This window comes from Falco biarmicus, chromosome 5, assembly GCF_023638135.1.
Source record: "Falco biarmicus isolate bFalBia1 chromosome 5, bFalBia1.pri, whole genome shotgun sequence".
In the NCBI taxonomy this organism is placed as follows: Eukaryota; Metazoa; Chordata; class Aves; order Falconiformes; family Falconidae; genus Falco; species Falco biarmicus.
In genome coordinates, this window is record NC_079292.1 from 75,498,888 (window position 1) to 75,520,222 (window position 21,335).

The 21,335-nt window shown below is 39.3% G+C and overlaps 1 protein-coding gene across 2 annotated transcripts in view; it reads left to right on the forward strand.

Annotated features, from left to right (window-relative positions):
* The window catches only part of RASSF8 (Ras association domain family member 8), an 89,559-nt gene that overhangs the window by 36,381 nt on the left and 31,843 nt on the right, over positions 1-21,335 (forward strand). For both annotated transcript variants that reach the window (XM_056340777.1, XM_056340776.1), the window contains one exon: positions 4,679-4,777. The gene's annotated coding sequence lies outside the window, so the exon portion shown is untranslated. The remainder of the gene's footprint in view (positions 1-4,678; positions 4,778-21,335) is intronic.

Here is a 21,335-nt window from a genome sequence, read left to right on the forward strand (position 1 = left end):
TCCCCATAGGTAAAAGCAGCAGCCAAAATAGGCTGATAGAGAGACTATTACTTGGGGAGCAAATGCTGTTTATTGATCTGTTCAGGAAGGGCAAAATAGTGAGCTAGCAGGAGGGGGGAGAACTGTCTTCTCTCTACTGCTATACCACTACTTTTTCTGGTCAACCTTTCCTGTATTCCATTTTGACATTTGATGTGGAGACACCACCTTGCACCTGCACACCACAGGCTTTTTAATGAGACTTCAAGCAAGGATGCTGCTTGCACTCACTGATTTGTGATAGGGAAGCTTTTCCTTTTCTTGCTCAAGCCAAACACCAGTCCCAGATTTATTTTTACATAGGTTGTCATATAGCTGCTGAAGGATAACTTTTGATAAACAGTGATGAGAAGATAATTGGGACCATCTGACCCAGGTGTGGTAGGCCTCCCTAGCTCACAGCACCTGATCTTCCTCACTACTAGGTCCAAAACAAACATATCTTTCACCACTACCTCAAGGCATTTACAAATCCATCTGTACTTTGGATATGATGGTGTATCTTTTTAGATTGTGACCTCAAGGCTAATAATTCCTACTGGTAGTAAGCTCCATGTGTTGTCTGCAGTCTTTCAGTGTTGTCATTACCTTGATAGGAACATAAGCTTCCATGATATATCATCCATTACCCAAAGAACTGACCAAAACATTGATGTTAAAACTACAGATGTGTCTCCTTAGAGATAATGATTCAATCCTTTGAGATTAGTCTTTCCTTATTTTTTTCCTTTGGGGCTAATTGCTACTTAACTTCAACAAAGACAGGGCTTTCATTTTAAAGACTTCCTGCTTGTAATCAAGGATGCTGCTTTCCTGTATTTGGGGGAAAAAAAAAAGCTTTTGAAGGCCAACTTCATTCCTTTTTAAATACTGTTTCTCTGTAAGGTCTTTTTCAGTGTCATAAACTGCTTTGTTTCTCCTGAACTTTTTTCAACAGAGGATTACTTTGGTTCTTGTGAATTGAAACATAGTTTTAGTCATCCGATAAGCTACAGAACAACTGTGAAGAAAATAAAACATGATTTAAGGTAGAGAGATTTGTTAACATGCCAATCCTATTTTCCTTCCACATGAATGGAAGGGTCACAGTTGCTTTAGGAATGTGTGACTGAAAGAGACCACCTGAATTTAAAAGTAACTTCTTGTTCTTCCCAATCCTCCTTCTGCACTGAGACTATCAAGTAATGGAAGTTTTGTCAAAAGTTTTGGAAAAAACATCAGTGGGAACAGATCCTGAAAACGGACATTTTGCATTTTCATGTTCTCTGAAGTGGAGACTGGATCAGACTTGTTCAGTTTGCTTTTGTTAGTAATGGCATAATATACTCAGATGATGAATTGTCCTTTGGTTCTTCCTTCTTCCATCACTGCTAGGAGACCCCTTTCTTCTTTGCTGTGTAGGGTCTGAAGCGTGATGCAAATAGTTGCTTGGGATAGACAAGGCTAACATAGGCTCCATGTGTGTCTTGAAGTGACATCTGAGAGTACAGGAATAGTCTGATGTTGTGAAAAAAGCTATTGCAAGCAAAATTAGGTGGGGGTTTTTGTGCTCTTGAATTCTTAGCCTCATACCCGCTTTGAACCTATTGATGAGTTGGAAAAAAATGAATGCTTTACCATACTTCCACTTTTTCTTTACATGCTTGTGCAACAGTGTGCATATATCCTTTATGAGCAGAATTTTGTCCTGCAGCAGTGTGAAGCTGGCATAATCCTGTGCCCACTGGCACCAAGCAGCAGAGGTGAAGCCAAGTAGTCTCTGAAGCTTGTTTGGTTTGGTGAAGCAATAAGCCTGCTTAAGTTTGGTTTTAATTCTCTTCTCTCTTCTCCCACAGGAGAGTGGGACCTTCCCACCCACAAAAAAAGGAGTTTCCCACCTACAAGAGATGGAAATTTTATTATTTTTGTGCTTCCTCCCTACCATAGAGTTCCTTGCATGTGCAGTATTTATTTCCTCATTATCCAAGAATAACATGGTCACCTGTTTGGAGATGCCAGACAGATTAATGCAGTGTGTTGTTTGGAACATCATCTTGGAATGATGTTCCACACAAGATGAACCTCATCTTGGTTCATCTTCCTAAGAAATCTGGCCTCTGGGGAAGTCCTTTATTGTGGCATCTCTTAAAAGCAGCTCTTCCTTCTAGCTGCTTGCAGCCTCCTTCTGCCATTTGCATGTGTGCATCTCCTCAGAGCCTTGTAGGAATAGAAATGACTTTTAGTGCCTCTATTGTTCTACCTACTGCTGTTAATTTTTAAAAAAAAAAATAGATTTTGTTATTTTACTTATTGTCATAGTATGCTATGGAGCCTAGGTAGCTTTTTATGCTGTATCCCTACTAATAGATTCAATAAGGCTGGATACCTTTTTTGTTGGCTTGACTGACTTCTCTCTACTCCTGTAGCTTTTTGCATTTTAAGATCTCAGGATCTCCTACAAGTACACACTGCATTGGGGCTTCAGTCTACAAAGCTGCAGTGTGAGGACAAAGACTTTAGTATTTTCCTTGGGACTTCCATAAAACAAAATACGTAAAAATCTCCATTAATGTCTGGATTGATGAAGGGAAGTAAAAAAAGCCTTTTCCTTCAGCAGTGGCTTGATTAATGGATTTATTGTTTGTACAGATTTTGTCAGGAAGCCATATGGCTTGAGGAAAACAAAGAGGAAGTGGCTGATGTTAAGAATCTGATTTAATAGGGGTCCCTAAGGACAGAATGTGGCTCTTATCCTTACTCCCCCACTCAGTTTGCAGAGTGGTCTGAGAAGAGCTTTAGTGCTTTAATAGAGCCAAAGATAATGCAGCTCTGTTTGAGTGGAAGTGTAGGTCCCTACTGCTGGAACAGCATCACACTACTCCATTCTCAGGTTAAAAAACCACTGTTCTTTGCCTGTTACGTAAAGTATTCTGGAGTAGTTAACAAGGAACAGTAACAGAAATGTTTACTATTTGTATCTTGGCAGTTGATCAGTTTGCAAGAGATGAAGGCAACTTTAGCATCTTGAAGCAGAGCCCTCATAGTTTGGGGTGAGATGCTGTCTCACCCCAAAAATTCAAAATTCAAGCCTGTATGACCCTGGATTAATTGAGTCACCATCTGTATTCTACAACCGGATTTATTTTTCCTAATCTAATGTGTGAATATGGGGATTAATAAGTAACTGGAGCTCAAACACTGGTGACTTAACCTGATGTGGTGGGTTAAATGAAAGTTCAGCATTACCTACAACTGTTTGACTCTAGTTATGACTACGTGGTGAAAAACCAGAGTATCTAAAACAATGTTCTGTAATGTAACTACAAGCAAATACATGAAGGATGTTTAATAAGCACTTCTCCCTTGTATGAAATTACAGCCTCTCAGCTGAGAGGCATGAATTTACCAAAAACTGGCTGTGGTCATTTCAGAGCTGAAGTAAAAGGCTCATGTGAACCATTTGGTAATTGTTAGTGGGTCCACAGAGTGGAAAGCCCAAAACATCACTTCACAAAAATGTATTCTGACAACTCAGGAATTTAATGAATATTGGTTTGTGAACAAAAGCTATGTGCTCAGCCAGTGGTGGTGAAAATTATTTGATATATGCCAGAGATCTCTGGAGCTCCCGAATGTCCTGTTTTGAAGGGTTTGACCATAATGAAAGTAGTAGTTACTCCTGTAGGGCTTTGGCATATAGTGTGTGTGGTCTAGTATTTTGCAACAGACAAGTCCTTTCTTCCCAGATCTTTAAGAGGTTTTTGTTGTTTTCTGGACCCTCATGACATGCATATGCTGGAGTTGGTGCTTATTGAGTTGGGGAGACACTAAAAGACTAGAGGAAGGCTTTCCTGATTTAAATCTATTCTTCTATGCTTCTGTTAAATTGTAAAGTTCCCATTTAGTGTTACACATAGTAGGTGTGTTCCTTTTAAAATATTTTTCAGAAAGTCTTTGGTGGTGAAGGTTTAAAAATAACCAATTCTCACATGTTCTTCTTGGCTATGACATAGTATTAGGCAATGTTTCTAGGTCTGTCATCACTGTAGTAAGCATCCCTTCCAAGCTGATTAATATTAGTCTTAATCAGCAGTTTGCGGTTTGTTACTCTTTGCCTAGTCTGTTTGACTTCTTATGCATGCGTTGGCCATGATTCACTACTGCAAGGGAGTCAGGGTACACAGTTTGAGAGCACTTGGAGGGTTTTTACATTTGGAACACCTCCAGACTGAGGATTATTTCCCTTAAAAAGAAAATTGAGAAAGAAGATAGTGAAATAATCTCCTATATTTACAATTTAGCAGTGGTAGATGCTTGTGACTACCTATTATAGTGCTTAGGTTTTTTCTAACACCTTTCCAGAAAGCTGTTGAAATGTGATTTACCACACTCAGTTATTTATAGCAGGAAAATGTCACACCAGGTATAAGAGGTAGTAGATTAAATGCAATATTCCACATTTCTTTTGAACTAACTTTTAAAAAATAAAATACTACTTGTGTGTAGCAGGCTGTTAAATATCCATATCTATAGGTGCTAGGTGAACACTTTTGGTTTCTTTTTTTCTTCCGAAGCATGAAAGGGAAGAAGGGGAATAGGACTTTACCCTCAAGAAGGTAGGTTTACTAGTATATAACAATGTTTTAATTTTTTCTTCTAGCAACTGACCTTGTCTGCCGAGCTGACACCTATGCCTGGAGTAGAAGATTGCTCTAAGCCCACTGCATAAGCAGGCATCTCTGTCTGGCTTCATCTGCAGGTAAGAAATTATGACCAAGAAACTTCAAATAAGAGGGGTTTTTTCTCCCTTCTGGAAGTATTTGCACATAAAGCACACAACGAACCCTAAAGCTTAAAGGACTTCCTAAATATATATTCATCACTCTCCCTTTGTTCCTAGGGTTAGAAATCTGAAAAAGATCCCAGGTTCCCTGCTCTGTCCAACATCTTTTCTCAAAACAGTTGTGTTCCAGAGCAGGCCTGTGATGGTCCTGCCGAGTTTCTTCCCGGTGATGATGTGATCTCCATGTCTATGCCTCTTCCAGCTGTGTAAGAGGGAGACCCAAGGGTAGTGTGATTCTGGGGAGTGTGCCCTGAATGAGAGGAGACTCGTGTCCCTGGCTCCTCCAGTTGTCAGGGCTTCTCGGGCAGCAGCAGCTGGTGGCTTGTAGGTCAGCTGTGGCTGCACATGGGTTTGGGGACTGCAGGCTGCAGCTGCCTCTTGGGTTGTGCCGTAGATGCACTTGGAGCAGGGGCTCCAATCCCCTTTTGGTTTGGCAGAGTTTGTCGTTTGGGGAGGGCAGCATTTTCTGGAGCTTTATCTTCCAATACAAGTTTGGCAGAAGTACTGTGACTATGTAAACCACCCCCAACAACCCTGCAGTGCGACTGTTTCACATTCTTAATGTGAGTGTATGCTTAAAACACAATGCTGGATATGAAGACATGTCCTTAGCTCAGCAAGTCAGCCATTGCTGAAAATCCAGAAGAGATGTCTGGATAGCAGGTCTTGTTTTTCCTGAAAATGGATTGATATTTCTACTCTATGAAAAATTGGAATTAGAATTCAATGCTATAAAAATATATACTGTCAGATTATACATTGGTATTACTTTTCATATTACTGCTTAGACTTGAGTCCTCTGTTTTATGATGTAAATTAAGTTGGTGAAGCAAGTGGGGGAAATTCTCTCTGCTCATGTGTTGTGGAGTCTGAGCAGAAGGCAGTTTTTCTCTGCCTTGTCACCATTAACAGGCTTTGCTTAAAGCTAATTTCTTTGGTACATATGTCAGCTTTTAAGTGGTACACTTCTATACTGATCACATGTCCTTCTGCGTCTCTATGTACAGAATACCATTCTACAGCTCCTTATATTGCAAAGGCAAATACAATATTTTGTAGTAGTATTCTCTTGATAATTGAAGCAGGTGAGGGACCAATATAACTGAATAGAATAAAATGTCAGTCATTTGCCGAAATGATAGCTTGTCATTGTCATGTTTTAAGTTTTGTGTATCAGAGGCAAACAAATGTATAGCACCTTTTTCTTATTACAGGAAAGGCTGAAGCACACAATCATTGGTGGTTCTTCCAGCCCTGTAAGGATAGGGAGTAATATTGCATGACTGAAAGTATTTACTTTCATTGTCCTTAATATCATGTAGAATGTTAACTCATAGAAATATAGATACATGTATAAAATGCACTCTGTATATTATATAGGAGGTTTGCTGAAGATTACATGTGTATTCCTATATACATATGTACAATATTAAAAATGCTGTGTTGTCTTGGAGTCTAGCTTTAGAGACTGACGCTGTCGTAAGTTGTATTTGGGAGGTCTTTTTGGTTATTCATTGAAGTACTTTCAAGTTCTAGGCATGTTATGTATCTTTAATATAAATCGGTTGATTATTTCTAAAGCAGACACTTCCTGAGTGTTAACTGCTGCCTGCAACTGACAATATATTCTTGCTAAACAACATGATGAATTCTGTATGGTGGAGTAGTACCAGCAATGAAGATAGTCCTGGTCTCTTATTTTTTCCCAGGTGACATTTAGCCAGAGCATGCACATACATATATGTATAATTGTGTGTGTATATATGTATGTATATTAACCTGTAACGCCAGGAAACTGAGAATGTGGTGATATTGAATCAGGTTTTCTTCTGCAAAGTTAAAATATTTGTTTCGACTATATTTAAGTTCCTTTTGGTGGAGCAAGTCGGTGGCTAGTTGCTAGGTGACTAGTGTCAGTCCTTTATTTGTCACTTTGAAATGAGCTGTGTGAGTTATGCTCTTTGATTTTATTGTATGAGAAAAGGAGGTATGCACCTGCTAATAATTCATGAAGATGATGCTTACCCATCTTCAAATGGGGAGATTTACTTATTTGCCTTCAATTTTGAATAAACCAATTATTTTTTTTTTTCTTTATAAGCATCACTAATTTATGTGACTATACTTTGCTGTCAGTTTTGGGGCTTGTGACTTTTGTGGTATGTGGCTTATTAGAGAATTTCTTCCCAGCTGAAAAAATGGAGTCATAATAGATTCTTGTACTTGGGGGGGCGGAATCTGCTTTTATTCAGTGTCAATCAGTAAACAAAAGTATGAGGAAACCCAACATCATACTTGTATGTATTTCTGTGGTTCCCTCATGGGAGAAAGCAGTAGAACTGAAAAATGTTTAGAGGAGGGTAGTAAGGATGATGAGAGATGTGAGCAATTCAGTCCAAAAGAAAACCAGCTTAACGTAGGAGGGAAGCCTACAAAACTATGAATGAGATGAAGGCCAACAGGACTTACTTTATTGACTCTAGCAGCACAAGAACCAGTGGACATCAAATGAAGCTACTAGGAACCTAGTTCAGAACAAACAGAAAGGAGGTAAGTCTTCATAACACAAGAGTTAGATCTGTGGAACTTCTTGCCATGAAGCTGTGGGGACTGAAGAGTAGAAGAGAAGTCCTGTTGAGGCTATTAAATACAAGTCACACCTGTGAGTACTCAAATTGGGACCAGTTACAAGCTAACAGGGCTTTCAAGAGAACTATAAAGTATTCTTGCCAGCCGTTTTGTTCTTCCCTAGATACTTGGTGTGACTCCTTGTTCCTTTTATTTTGACGGGCTTAGGAATTTTAATGTCCAACATTTTATTTCTTCTAGCTTACTGAGGCAAGGTCTCAATCTTTTCCACAACAGCATCACTTAAGGTTTCAGGTCCTGCTCTGTGTTCCTCCACAGAGGCACTACCCTTCTCACTTCTGCTGTTTCTTTCACACAAGTCATGTAGAAAAGCTCGCTCTTGTGCTGAGCCTTTTGTTTCCTTTTGAATGTCATAGTCACAGGTGTAATTGCCTTTGAACTGTTTACTAGTAGAGGTAAGCTGCTGCTGGTCAGAATAAATGTGGTTTGTGTGACCAGATGGTGAAAACTCTTAGTCACCCTCAAGGGTGATGGAGTTTTCTCTTGGGGGCTTCAAAGACCTACCATGTAAAGTCAGTATCAGTGACCTGCTTAGTGATGAATCCCTGCTGGACACAGATTTACAGGGCTGGGTGGACATTTGGTCTTGGTCTAGTATGCCTGTTCTTATGATCTTCAGGTGTTATAGATTCTCTGGAATTGTCTCTATAGCTTTGAAAAGTAGTAGTTCAGGACAAGCAAGTTTTTTGTGAGCAGGAGGTGGTCCAGGACCCTTATACTTCTTCATAAAACTTTCAATTCATAAATTAGAATTTCAGTCATGTCTCTACTTGATTTCAAAACAGAGGAGTGACTTTGAGAAACTATTGTCTTCCACAACTTAAAGTTTTAAGTAGGAAAAATGGACAAAAATAGACCTGCTTGAGAATTATGGACTTAGATGAAAGTTCAGCGTAGGTCTAATGGCTCTCTAAATTGATTTAACTTGCACAAAGTTTTAAATACAATTGACAAGACCTTTGTTTTGAGACACTTCAGAGGCTTTCACTAGTAGCACATGCTTTTTTTTTTTAGTAGTGATATTAACATCTTCTGGGAAGCTTTGTAGGCAACAAAACCAGACTGTTGGTGTTCTGAGCATTGAAACTTAATTTGTATCCTCCAGCTGTGAGTAACTGTTGGAGTGTGGTGTGGCCTGTTTTTTTTTTTTTTTTTTTTGTGAAGTAGGTGTCTTTGATCTTCCTGAGCAGGAGGAATACCTCTGCTACTGGCTGGACGGAAAAGCCTGAGTGTACTCCCTTCCAGAACCATATTTCTGTTATGTAAGCAGGGTGGAATTTTTTTCATCTGAATGTCCCAGGTCATGGTTCAGAAAATACCTCATTTGAGGATCTCGTGATTTTCATCCTTCATCTTTGCTGCTGGTATCTACTGAAAGAAATTAAGGGATGGGACGAGTTCCTGGATGCTCTCTAAAAAGATGTCTCGTTCAGGCAGTTTTTCCTTTGACATGCTGGGAAGTTCTGGTTGAGATGAGCAATAATCTCAAAGGAAACGTGCTGCCTCTCACATTTTCATTGCTTCTCTTGCACATTTCAACTTACTGTGTATACACCTTTCTCATCCTGTCTTTGGCTTGAGTCAGTACAGAAAAAAAAATTGCTTTGACAGTGTTATTGCTGGGATCCTTGAGTTTTGCTGCATTCTTTGGATTGAGAAATACTTTTCATCTCTTCTGTTTCTTTATTCCCCACTCCAGAGTTGAACACTGCACAATGTACCTCTTGTTCCCTTGCTATCTCTGTTGCAGCTCTTTAATGACTTTGCACCTATTCAGACTGGTAGGATAGCATAGCTGAAGTTGAAGACACCATGATGTGTGCATCTGTTTCTTTCCTTTTCCTCACTTGTTCACCTTTTTATTACATGTACCTTCTTGCTTTCTCATTTAAGGCTTCTTTTCCTTCCCTTTCTTACTGTCCTATGTGAATCTCATGTCCTTACATAAAACTCAGATGTTATATCCAGATCTAAATAGTTTGTTTACATTTGCAGCACTGTTACTTCAAGCCTCTGGAATGCATTTAAAGTTGAATGCTATGACTAGGTTTCTGGGGAAAAGTACTGGTCTTATGTTTAAAAAATACAAAAATTCTGCCGGTGGTTTTTTAGAATTGGGATTCCTAGTTTTCTTGCCAGCTGAGGGCATACTGAAAATGGAATGTAAGTGGAGACAGTATGTCTGAAAACAAGGACAGAAGTATTGCTAATAAATGACAGGGAGCGTGGTATGTGGAAATGCCACTTACATGAAGAGACAGGAGAGCCTAGCTTTTCTGCTTCAAAAATGTTTGATTTTTTTTTTTTTTTTCCTCTACTTGAGACCTAGGTCACCACGTTCAAGCCCTGGGTGTTGCAGGCAAACCATTTCATACTCTTCCCCCCCCCCCCCCCGCCTCCCCGAATTTATTGAGCTTTGGCAAGGTTTGCATCCTCTTAACTGCTGTGCTTGTGGGGTTGGCTTTTTCTGTAGAGCAGTAAAAAGAATGGGATTACGCTAACTTGAAATTTAAAAGTTAACCTGACTGAGGTGATAGTTTATTTTTGATTGATTTATTGATCACTAGGGAAACTAGTAATATTCTAATCTTTGTAGTAGCAAGGTATAGAAGCCCTCACCTGATAACTTTTTAATGACTGTGTACCATTAAACACCTGGGAGGAAAAATATGTACATATGACCCAACTTCTAACAGTTCCAAGTTTTTTCACTTGATGTTTGCATAGTACTACATAAAAATGTAGGTTTTGCACCCTGCAACTGCAAAGACAGTATTGATTTCTGCAGTAATTGCAATGCATGTGAGTCACCTCTCTCTGGCAGGAAAGAAACTGTGCTTTTTGGAGACATGTCATCCTGACAAAATATTTTTTTCACTTTTTTCCATGAAGGTTTGACAATTCTGTAGACTGCTTCCCACAAAGGATAGCTGCACAGTGTTTTAAAATGAGAATGTCTAGGCTTTAAAGAAATAGAAGTTTACCTTTCAAATTTCATTTGTTAAGGAAACACGCTTTAATTGATATCTTGAAATGAGGAAGAAAAAATAGCTAAATTGTGTCAATCTCGTTTGTCAAATCTGCAAAAATCTTACTTAGAAATACCTTCAAGTTCATATTCAGATAATTTGTCACTAAATAGGAAGACAAATGTGGATGCCTGTCTTACTTCACACTTTTAAGTCTAGCTTTGTAGCTTTAAAAGTAATTTCAGATTTCTTTTGTATAACCTTTCCTAGGTTTGAGGAGACTTCTAATTGGAGCCTTGAAGCTTCTTCAGCAAGCTGTAGAACCACGCAGCTTGTCACAGAGCTGGCCAAGTCTGACACCTGTCACCTGTTACAGGATTATTACATTTTGAACAAAGCATCCCTTTGAATTCCATATGGCAAGGCTTTGTTTCTTCACAAAAAGAAGAGGCTGAAGGCCTGTGTGCTTTTAAAAAAAATCAAAAGGTTAAGAATCCGGGTTGCCTTTAAAAACAAATAATCTGTGGTTCTATATATCTCTTTGTGCTGGGTGAGGAATTACAATTTTCAGAGTGGTGGTCTTCAGTTCACCAGCAAAGTCCTTTTCAAAACAGAAAATTAAAAATTAAGGTGTGTTTACCTTTCCTATCAATTTGAATTATTAGGAAGGAAAGGAAGCAAAGTGTTTGGCTGCCAGAATTCATTGTGTTTATATTTTTTAATAGATCAGCAGTGAGCACACTTCTAAAGATGTTTCAAGCCTCTCCCTTGCCGGAGGGCGTTTGAATTGACATTTCTACCACAACCAGACTACAGGATTTCTAAGCTGTTTCTCTTCAGTTGGGTACATCGAGGCAGTTTGCTGCTTTCTCTCTCTTGATGGCCACATCTCCGGGAGGTTCCCAGGGTTCAAGTCCCTGTTGCAGGGAGCACCTTAGTTGCACATGTAAAGTGGGAGAGTGTCTGGAATGGTTTTCCTCAAAATCCTGTAGCCTGATGATTAGCACAGTTTCTTAGGGTGTGGGAGATCCTAATCTCACTTTTTTGGTTAAAGTTCTCTTACACCAGGCTGTTGGCAAGGAACTGGTATATGCACTTGTGCATTTAAGGTATTTCACTAAGTGAAACTATGTAGTTTTAGCATAAATACATGATCTGATGTTAGAACATAGTTCAGGAGCTTTATAACTTTATTTCACTTCTGATCTGGAGAAAGGTCATATTTTTAAAGATGCTTGTAGTCAGATCCTTGCTTTCAAGGCAGATATTGTGTATGCTTAAATTTCCTGTACCAAGTGAAGCACGTTTGAGCCTCTTCAGGCTTGAGGCTCCCTGTGTTTGAGCGGAAAATGTGATCTTGCAGACTGTGATGGTCTTTGTAGATTATACAGTAAAGATTGGCAATGTGTGTTCTCTTGTCCAAGAACCTTACTGGCAAAGTACAAACTCCAACACAGTTTCACTAATTTAATATTGTAAAATATATTGCGAGTAGTTTGCTGTTATTAGTTGAAACAGATCCCTTATTCAGTAACATACTTGAACAATAGATACTTAGTTTTGTTGGCAACCTTTTTCATATAAAAGGTAAAAAGAGTACGTGAAAGCTACCATGTGTATGCCCACTCTTCTTCCCCATGCTGGAAAAAGTTATTAATGTTATTTAAATGCTTTTAGAACCCTGTCTACCCAGACAGGAAGACAGATAACTAATGGCTCTGCTCAAACAGGGTTTCAGTAAATGGGGAGCAGTGACTGTACAGCAGTGTTCATTTGTGAATAGCTTTGGTGTGTTTTTCTTTGAAAATAATGCTCTTCCGTATGGTTTTTAATTTGGTTTAGAAATGTAAGACTTCAGAAACGTACTTGATTTTTGAGAGGCTCTGGCAGGGTCAGGTAGCTGTAATAGTACTTGAAGGGAAAGTGCTGTTAGTGCCTTCCCTGCAACACAAACAAACAGGTTTGATTGGTTCTGGTCAAATAAGTATACAGACCTGAGAAGACTTGCATCTGAAGTGGATGCATAGTCAGGAAGCTGAAATGGGTTGTTCTACTGAGGCTCCTGTAAGGATGTAGCTTATTAACCATTTTTAAGTATTTTCAAGTAAAATAGACGGAAGACGCTTGCTAGACTTTTAAACACAGAAACAAAGGCTTTATTCAAGAAATGTAATGTAGCAATTAATATGGCCTTGGCATTTCAGCGTAACCAGTGATGGTAATGTGGTGTTTTTCCACATCGGATGTCTTCGAAAAACGGGACTTGGTCAGTTTGGAGGTGGGCAGTGGTGTGGCAGTGGCCTGTTTCTCAGCCAGCTGTAAACACTGCAGCACATGTGGCTGTGCGTTTCCTCCCTCCCACACCAACTGCACTCTCCATCCCTTTCTTTGAAATAGAAGTCACAGCACACAAGTGAATGCAAGAGCCATTATGTGAATGCAAGAATATATTAATATATATTTCTTGTTAACTTGTCGTGTTGGCTTAGTTCTCTACCCACTTTCTCAAGTAAACCTGTCTGATTTTCTTGATATCAGTATGTGAGCCATTAAGGGTGAAGCACTGCTCATGCTACTCCGTTGCTAAAAGCACTCTGGCAGTCCGTGTCTGAAGCATGTGTAGGGTACTTTCTGCTATGCCATATGTTAGCGATGCATTCATCGCTATGATTTGCTGGTCAATATGCTTGTATGTGCTTTAGCTCAGCTCCTGATTTTGTCTGTGTAGACAGTGCAAGGTGGAGGTACAAAGAAATGGTAGTACACACTCAAACCAAAACGTGACGAAAGTGCTTTTGCAGACTTGTTGGGTTGCATAATTTATTTATTGATTCTGAAAAACAATAGAATGGGAGTCCTTGTCAGAGAGTCATAATTTTTTGCCTGCTATTCAGACCATGCAAGCTATGTAATTCCCTCTCCCCTGCACATACTTTTCTCACCTTTTTCACATAATCATAAAAGTATTGGCTAGAAGTATCCTTAGGAGGAGCTCATGTAGTCCAGCTTCCTGTTTAAGCAGAACAATCACCAACACAGCTGTGGATTTGGTCTGGCCATGTCTTGAAAATCTATGGTCATGGAAGTTTTCACAACCAGCCTGGCTAGGCTGTTGTAGGGCTGCCCTACCCTCTCAGAAAAGAAGCTTTTCCTAATACCTGTTCTGAGTTTCCATGCTGTCCCTGGTCTTCAGAGCTCTTTGGATGCTGGTTGGAATGCTTTGTTTTCCCACACTAGCATGCTGGGGTCCCGGGGGAGTTAGTACTCTAGCTTCCAAACAAAATGTCTTAAGGCAGTTCTCTGAAGAGATAAATGACCAAACAAAAGTACTTACAGTACTGCTGCTAACCTAGCTTCTGTTAAATATGTATAATGAAAGCTTTTTGGTAAGATTTAATACTATTTCACATCTTAATATTAAAAGCTACTTCAGAATTCGGTGAGGAAAAGAAATTGCCCTTTCTTGTTTATTTTTTTATCTGAATGACTAACCATGAGGAAAATACACAATGGTTTTATTAGGAGAAAACAAAGGAAAAGGAGATCAGCAGTGTATTGTGTAGTTGACAATCTCCAGTTCAATCTCTTCAATATATCCTTAAAGAGTTGCTTTAGAGGGTTGGGGGCTTTTTGGAGGTGGGCAGGGGTTTAAGGGGTAGGAAGTGAATCTTTGCTGTCTTCATAGCTAAAGAACCTCATATTTTCTTCCCTAAACCATAGGTCTACAAAATACAAAACTTAAATGTGAATGCAGGGAAACACCTAGAAAAACAACCTGCAAGTAGCAGTGGCTTCCGTCTCATAGCTCATGTGGTCTGAGATAGAAGAAAATCTGGATTTCTGCAAGTAACATCAAACTTTCCATTTTCAATTCCATCATGGGTATATAAATCTTACCCTGTGTTTAGCTGCTGAAAATTTATGGATGAACTGAAGAGAGAACTTTATCTAGAAAATATAGGTGGTAATGCAGTTCTACAGTGGAATGTCAAATGCCTTTACTTTCCTAGGAGATGTCAAAAGTACCTACAGAATTACTTAAATCACCAACTTATCTTTGCTATCTCAGTACCAGTAACGTATTATGGAAGTGTTTTACAGCTACGGAAAAGCAGAGGTTTTAAAGGGACTTGTGTGTCGTAGTCTATCACAAGTGGTTTAGAATCTCTTTTTCCTGTGACATGTACAGTCTGTTCCATTATAGATTCTAAATTGAATCTGTTACTTTTTTTAATATCAGATCTGAGATATACATAGCATTGGTAAAATATGCTCTTGAGCTGCAGTAGACCCTTTTGCAGGGGCATGAAATGGGTATAAAGGTATTGTGCATGCATTACAATAGCATAACCTTTTCCTAGGTATACCAGCTTGACCTGCTAAGTTTACACAGAAATTTAGGAATAATGAGATAAAGTGTTTACTAATCAAATGGATGTGGCTTCTACTCACTTGAAAGCTTGTAGGCATGTACAAGATGGTTTGATTTATTTTTTTTTAAATAAAGTAGCAATAGTTGCTCCTAAAGAACGTTTCTAAAACTGCCCTCTGCCCTTCTGTGTGAAACCACAGAGGTAAAGTGGAGGCTGAGCTCTCTGTGTCTCAATAAGCCTGGGCAAGTGGTTCCTGATGCTGAATTCCCTTGTTGTAAGCTGGGAGGATCTGAGCGCTGCAGTGTTCCCTTAGCAGTTCTGTTTGGTTTTAATTACGTTCACTTCACTATTTAACAAAATTTTTGTCTCTCAATACTGTATCCCACACTCTGCTAGCTAGCATGCGACATTTGGCCTACTTGGCTTGGTTCCTCTATTAACCAAGAGGAAGGTTTGCCTGTGTGACAGTTTTAGATGATAAGCTCCATTGGCAGTGACTTATGCTGAACTAGATTTGAGTTGAATTAAGGTTTCCTATTTTTAATTAGTCTTTACACTGTGTTTTAGTGCTTTGCATTTTCTTCAGCTTTCTCTTGCTACAGTGAGCAAATACATGTGTGTAATTGGTCATTACGACCTGTTAGGTGATTTTTATGTTTTCTTGGGAGTCATGCAGTGGATTTGGAGCGTGGAGTTTGGGGTTCTTTTGAATGCCTGTACTGGCTAAATATTGAGACTGTTGATAGACCTCTGCAAGAGATTTCGTGTAGTTTACACAGGTACTGCCCTGGGTCAATTTAAGGATCTCAGAGCCTGAAGCTCATTCTACACCTTCACTGGTGCAATTTTAGTCTCTTTCCGCATGTTCTTGCAGTGAGCTGGCAGTAATGCCACGGGACATAGCCAAGTTAGTTCTGTGCAGATCTCATAAGCTTAATGTTAACAAAAATTTCTTCATACTAGGATATTTCAAAAGCTTTGGGGGGGAATCTGTTGTCCTTCAGTGAGAGTGGCAGTAACATTGTTCTGTGGTAGACTTCTATTTGAGAGAATGAGCGGTTTCTACCACTGCGTTGAGGCCAAGGCAGCACCCTTGGCACTTCTGTCTGACAGAGACAATGTCAAGGCTAAAACTAACCACAGATTAGATAACTCGGGTTGAGCTTCAAGGTGAAATCCTTTTTCATAAAGTACTTGAAGGGCAACTTGACCTCTGCAAGAAAGTTTTTAAACAAAAAAAAAAAACAACAAAAAAAACCCCACCAAAAAAAGACTGAAGCCTGAACATTATCTACCAGTTATTGTACTGCACTCTGTTTCCTCTTGTCTTGCAACATTAGAAGAAGTGTCAGCAGAAGCAAGACATCCTAATGGTTATGTTAGCATAACAGGATGGAAGGTTGAACTGTTCTGACTGATCCTTGAGTGCCGAAATGAAATCAGAATTGAACAGTTTCTGGCGCAGATTCATTTTACAGTCAGTCTTACTTGATCCATGACTTAAGTTGCTTCAGGTAAGCTAAACACTGTTTTAACTTCCCAGTTAACATGCATATGTTTGCATTAACCTGCCCTCGTATGTTGACAGGCAATAGGAATCGCAGAGCAATTCAGGATGGAGAACTTCTGAGACTGGGCTAGATGATATAGCACTTGTCCTAAAATGAAGCTGATAGGCTGTTTTGCTCTGGAGAGTGCTTTCTTCAGAATTTGCTGTCCCTGTGGTATATTAAAATATTGAAAAGCTAAAATATTATCAGTGAGCTATTTTCAATTTGTTGTTTAGTGTGAAGGTATGTCTGTATTGGCTTGTTTTCTTCCCTTGGGTTAATGCTTTCAGAATACTAAATAATTGTTTTTTTCCATGACAGTTATTGAGTAACTGATGCCAGAACATATATCTGGTCCTGTTCATAGTCACTGTTGGTGTTTCAGAGTGTTTGAGAGATGGCTTTTGTGTTTCAACCTCTGAATGTTAATCTGATACTCACCTAGTGGTACTGTACTGGAGACTCTGATCCATACTTTTTTCTTTTTGTGTTTTGGTAAACCTACAGTATGGGCTTCCTGAGTTCTCATCTGTGCTGCCAGGACTGTGTACGCTTTTCTGTGGAAGGATTTAGTTTTTAATCCAAACTCTGTAAGCAGTATTAAGAACTGAAAATTGTTCCTACCATAAGAATGCCTTTAATTACCAGATCTGTAGAGCTAAAATCCCCCTTGGTTTTTCTGCAATCTTGTGTACATTGGGGTTTTTTTGGCTTTATGACATCATCTAACATAATACTTATTAGCTGAAAGCAAAAGATGGGGTTTTAGGCCCTTCAAACAAAGAAAAGTCTAGAACTTGCTCTCCCACTTCAGGGGTAAATACATACAGTATCCTCCTCATCCCATGGTCTGGCATTCAAATCCAAAGGGAAGAATTAGGTACTAAAATTCCTGAGAAGGACTTTGAGCTGGGAATGTTCTTTATCCTTACCCAGCCTGACCGAAGGCCTAAAAGCAAGAGAGATGTTTGCAGGTGCATCTGTCTTGAGTGTCTGGGCACACTGACAATTGGTGGCTGTCCTCAAATATTTACCTCTGTCCTTTCGCCCCACTGAGTGGGAAACTCTGGTGCTGCAGATTTCATGCTACATTCTTTCTGGGGTCCAGGAAGAATTCCTGCATGCCTATAAGGAAGTCTTATTCTTGATCTGTCTTTACCAGAGAACTAACCCACACAGAGTTGCTTCCACTCGATGTCATTCATTGTTGTCTTAAATACTGCTTTCTAAAGCTTTCCTGTCCATTCTGGAAGTTGAAGTACTATCAGCGGGGGTTTGGTTTCAAGCCTGAAACCATGCTGCTCAGATATCTGTTCTGACACTGTTATTCTAAATAATATTCTTCAAAATGCTTATGCAGCATTGTATTTGTTCTGATGCAAAGGTAGAAACTCATACCCCCTTTTGCTTTTCCATTTCTGCAAGCGTAATATTTGAGGGAAGAGAAAGCATGAGAATCAGGCAGGGTTAGTATCTGATTTTTTTCTGCAGGTTTTCTTAGCATGTTTATCCTTAAAAGTATGTTTTGACAGAGTGCAGCAGTTATTGTGAAGCTGACAGTGGATTACAGCATTGTTTGTTTAGGATTCAGAATCCTGGTATTAGATTGCTCCTTGTCAGCAGAGTGCAGGATGTACCACATGGTGTTTGCACATGGAAACAGTATGACCCCAGCCCTAGCAGTGGAATTCAGATAAAGTGATACTGTTCTCTAGTTTCCTTTTCTCCATTAAAAGGCATGAGATTGTATGAATATAGCTTTATGCTGTAGCTGAATGTGCCTTAAATTTGTGTAAGTGAAAATTGGAGGTATTATGCTCTACCTCTGTATACACCTAATGTTAAAGCACTACTAAAGCAGTAAAGTATGTTACTAACATTGAAAGCTCTCAAGTTTGGTTAGTTCAGCCCAAATGTTTCAGCTTCCAACGTCTAGGACGCCAGTGAGCTTTTGTAAGTGGAAGGACTGCAAACAATTGAACAAACAGGACTTCAGCTCCAAAGTTGTTTTTTAATTAAAGGCTTTCTCTTCTGCAGACTACTCCCACATAGAGGGTTGGGAACTCCTAAGTTTCCATGCATAGAATTTTTCTTTATTCCCCTGGGAGGACAACAAACTTGACCACCTACAAAGGATTCAGATATTGCAGGGAAAGCAAACTGCTTCCTCTCCAGGCAGAGACGGGCTGGGTATGAAAATAAGAGGTGAAAGTTTTGGTTGTACTTTTTTTTTTTCTTGCAATCCATGTGCAACATGATTTCATTTTACAGATAAATCCAAACCACTCCTATCTACTATTGACTGTGGTTACACACACAGATGAATTTTCAGGCAGTTATAGTAACTGTTCCAGATCACAGTTTAGGTTGGTCAATATGTCAAGGAGGGAATTGCACTAAAATTCATGTTACGGTAAAAATGCATTCAAAGTGAGCTTACTGTGATCTTTAGGTCAGGGGGCTGGGTTTCTTCCTTTGAGAGCAGATTTGATTCTTTCTTTTCAAAATGTTGCTGAACTATATTGCTTCTAAAAGCAAAAAGAGGAAAACAATCAAAACTTTGTGACTGGAACATTGTGAAGAGCTTGTTCTATACAGCCATCGTAGTCTATTTGGAACCCTCAAATTTATAGGACAACATACTTTGTAAATTAAGCTTTATTTTATGAGCTCATAAGGAAAGAAAACGGAACATGATAAACAAGGGATCAGTCCCCTATATACAGACTGGTTTAACACATGAATTTGCTAATTCATCACTTAATTCATGAGGTTTCTAACTCACAAGTTCTCTGATTCATGACTTGTCACCCATAACTGGTAACTCCTGCACCTATGAGTGGAATGGTTACCTAGCCAGCGGTGGGAATGCTCCTCCTTTCTCCACTGTCATGGGGTAGGCATCCCATTTATTACACAAAGGCCTCAGTGGTCCAGCTGCTGTTGGATCTACTTCAAAAAGTTTTGGGGTAAGCCCATGCATTTATACCATCCAGCTAGGAAGTTTGGTCTATACTGTCTCCATGAGTTAGCATATTCTGAAGAAACTACCAGACAACCAGTATGCACGGATTATGGCTGCAGGAGATGGCAAGATGCAGATGGTAATGGCTGCGTAATGACTCTTAGCTCTTTTGAGGTCATCGTGTCCTGCCTATGTATGGCCCTTGCTTTGACCTAATGGTGCTGCTCACAGCATGCATCAGCATGAGCAGTGTTAGCCAAAATCTGAGCAGGAGTTAACAGCCACACTAGCTTGTAGACAGCAGAGCTCAAAGCATTGTCTAGGAGCTCAGGGACAGTCTGGGATCTTCCTGTCCGCAGTGGAAGGCTGCTGCCTTGCAGTCCTGGCTCTTCCAGTACCTTCCTTTTGACTGCACCTCTACAGAACATGGCTGCTTGTGAACTGTGAATACCTTTCAAAGGACTTCAGCATGGGATACCTGTATGTGTACAACTTGCTGCTTATGCAAGAACATTCCACTCTAAAGTGATAAAGGTTTGAGCAATCTAGTTCTGCTTCTCAATCTATCCATATCCATTCAAAACCAGGATCATGAAATGCAAAGAACTGCCATTAGCAAATTGGGCACTGTAACAAAATTTGCGTACTTGATTTCTGGCAGATAAACAGTTATTGTAACCTTCCTAATACATTCCCTGCATAGTATACAATAGACTTCACTACAAAGTTGATCATTAACAGCTCAATGTGTTGTCTATACATCTACCGAGCTGCAGGCTATGTTTTCCATTATTATATTGCCTTTTCTGCTACTGTGCGGGTTGCTCAACTCTGTCCATGCCCATGGCTGGGTTATTTACACAGTAAAAGAAAGGAAGAAGAAGTAAAGGAGAAGGGAGAAGATCATGAAGACTTAGATCAGCATTTGTTCCAGAACCTTGTTCTTTGCATATTTAACTTTGTTACAATACAATGATTTTGTGAGGAGGGATGGTGACACTAGAAGCTGTTTCTATATCTGGGGTGGGGAGGAAGGAGAAGAAGGTTCTTTAGGTGACTAAATTTCCAGGGGTTCCTTGGAAAACTTGAAGTTCACTTATCTACAATAATTAACACAAAGATTGTTTGCCCTTGGAATAAAAATATGTAGTGAAAACCTTAAGCAAAAAAAAGAACAACTCAAAAGATGGGGATCTTGGCAAATAAGATCAAAATTTTGAATCACTGGAGTACATCTGGTTTGGGCCACTCCATTTGTGGTGATTGAAGTTGCAGAGCCTGAGGCCTCAGCAGTTTCTGGAAATTAAAGTTCCTTGAACATATGAAACACATAAAAACATATGCTGTGTGAATAAACTTAAATTAGTTGTTACTGAAACTGTAGGCCTTTGTCACCTCTGCAGTAATGCATGTGTCCCAAGGACTTGCATGCCTCTATTTTGGTTGGTTTGGTGAGTGTTTTTTTAAAGCTGGCCTGCATTATATGGATATGTTGTAAAACACTTGTACTTTATTTTGTATGGAAATCCAAGAAAATTTGATGTACAACTGTGCTAACAATGTCCAAATCACAGAACGTTGAATTTTTCTGCTGGATTACTAATGCTTAATACCCTTTTTAGAGGAATTGATACCTTCTTGTTGATAAAGATGGTTAGAAGCACCTGGGCAATTTGCAGCCATTAAATGTTGATGTTAAATGTGGCTTTTAATGTGTTCATTAAAATTCTTTAAATTCTCCTTTTTGATATATTATAGTTATATAATTTAGGTTTTAATTGTTGTTTTGGATGTCTGGACTCATTAATGCTTTCTGTTTTGGATATTAGATCTTTATTTGCTCACCAGCTTGCAACTAGCAGAAACTTTCTGTGGGCCCTTCCCCTTAAGTTCTTTCCAGGATTTAGGTTGCTTGCTAGGTAATTGTGCTTAATAAGCTATTCTGGCCTCCTAATGTTACATGGTATT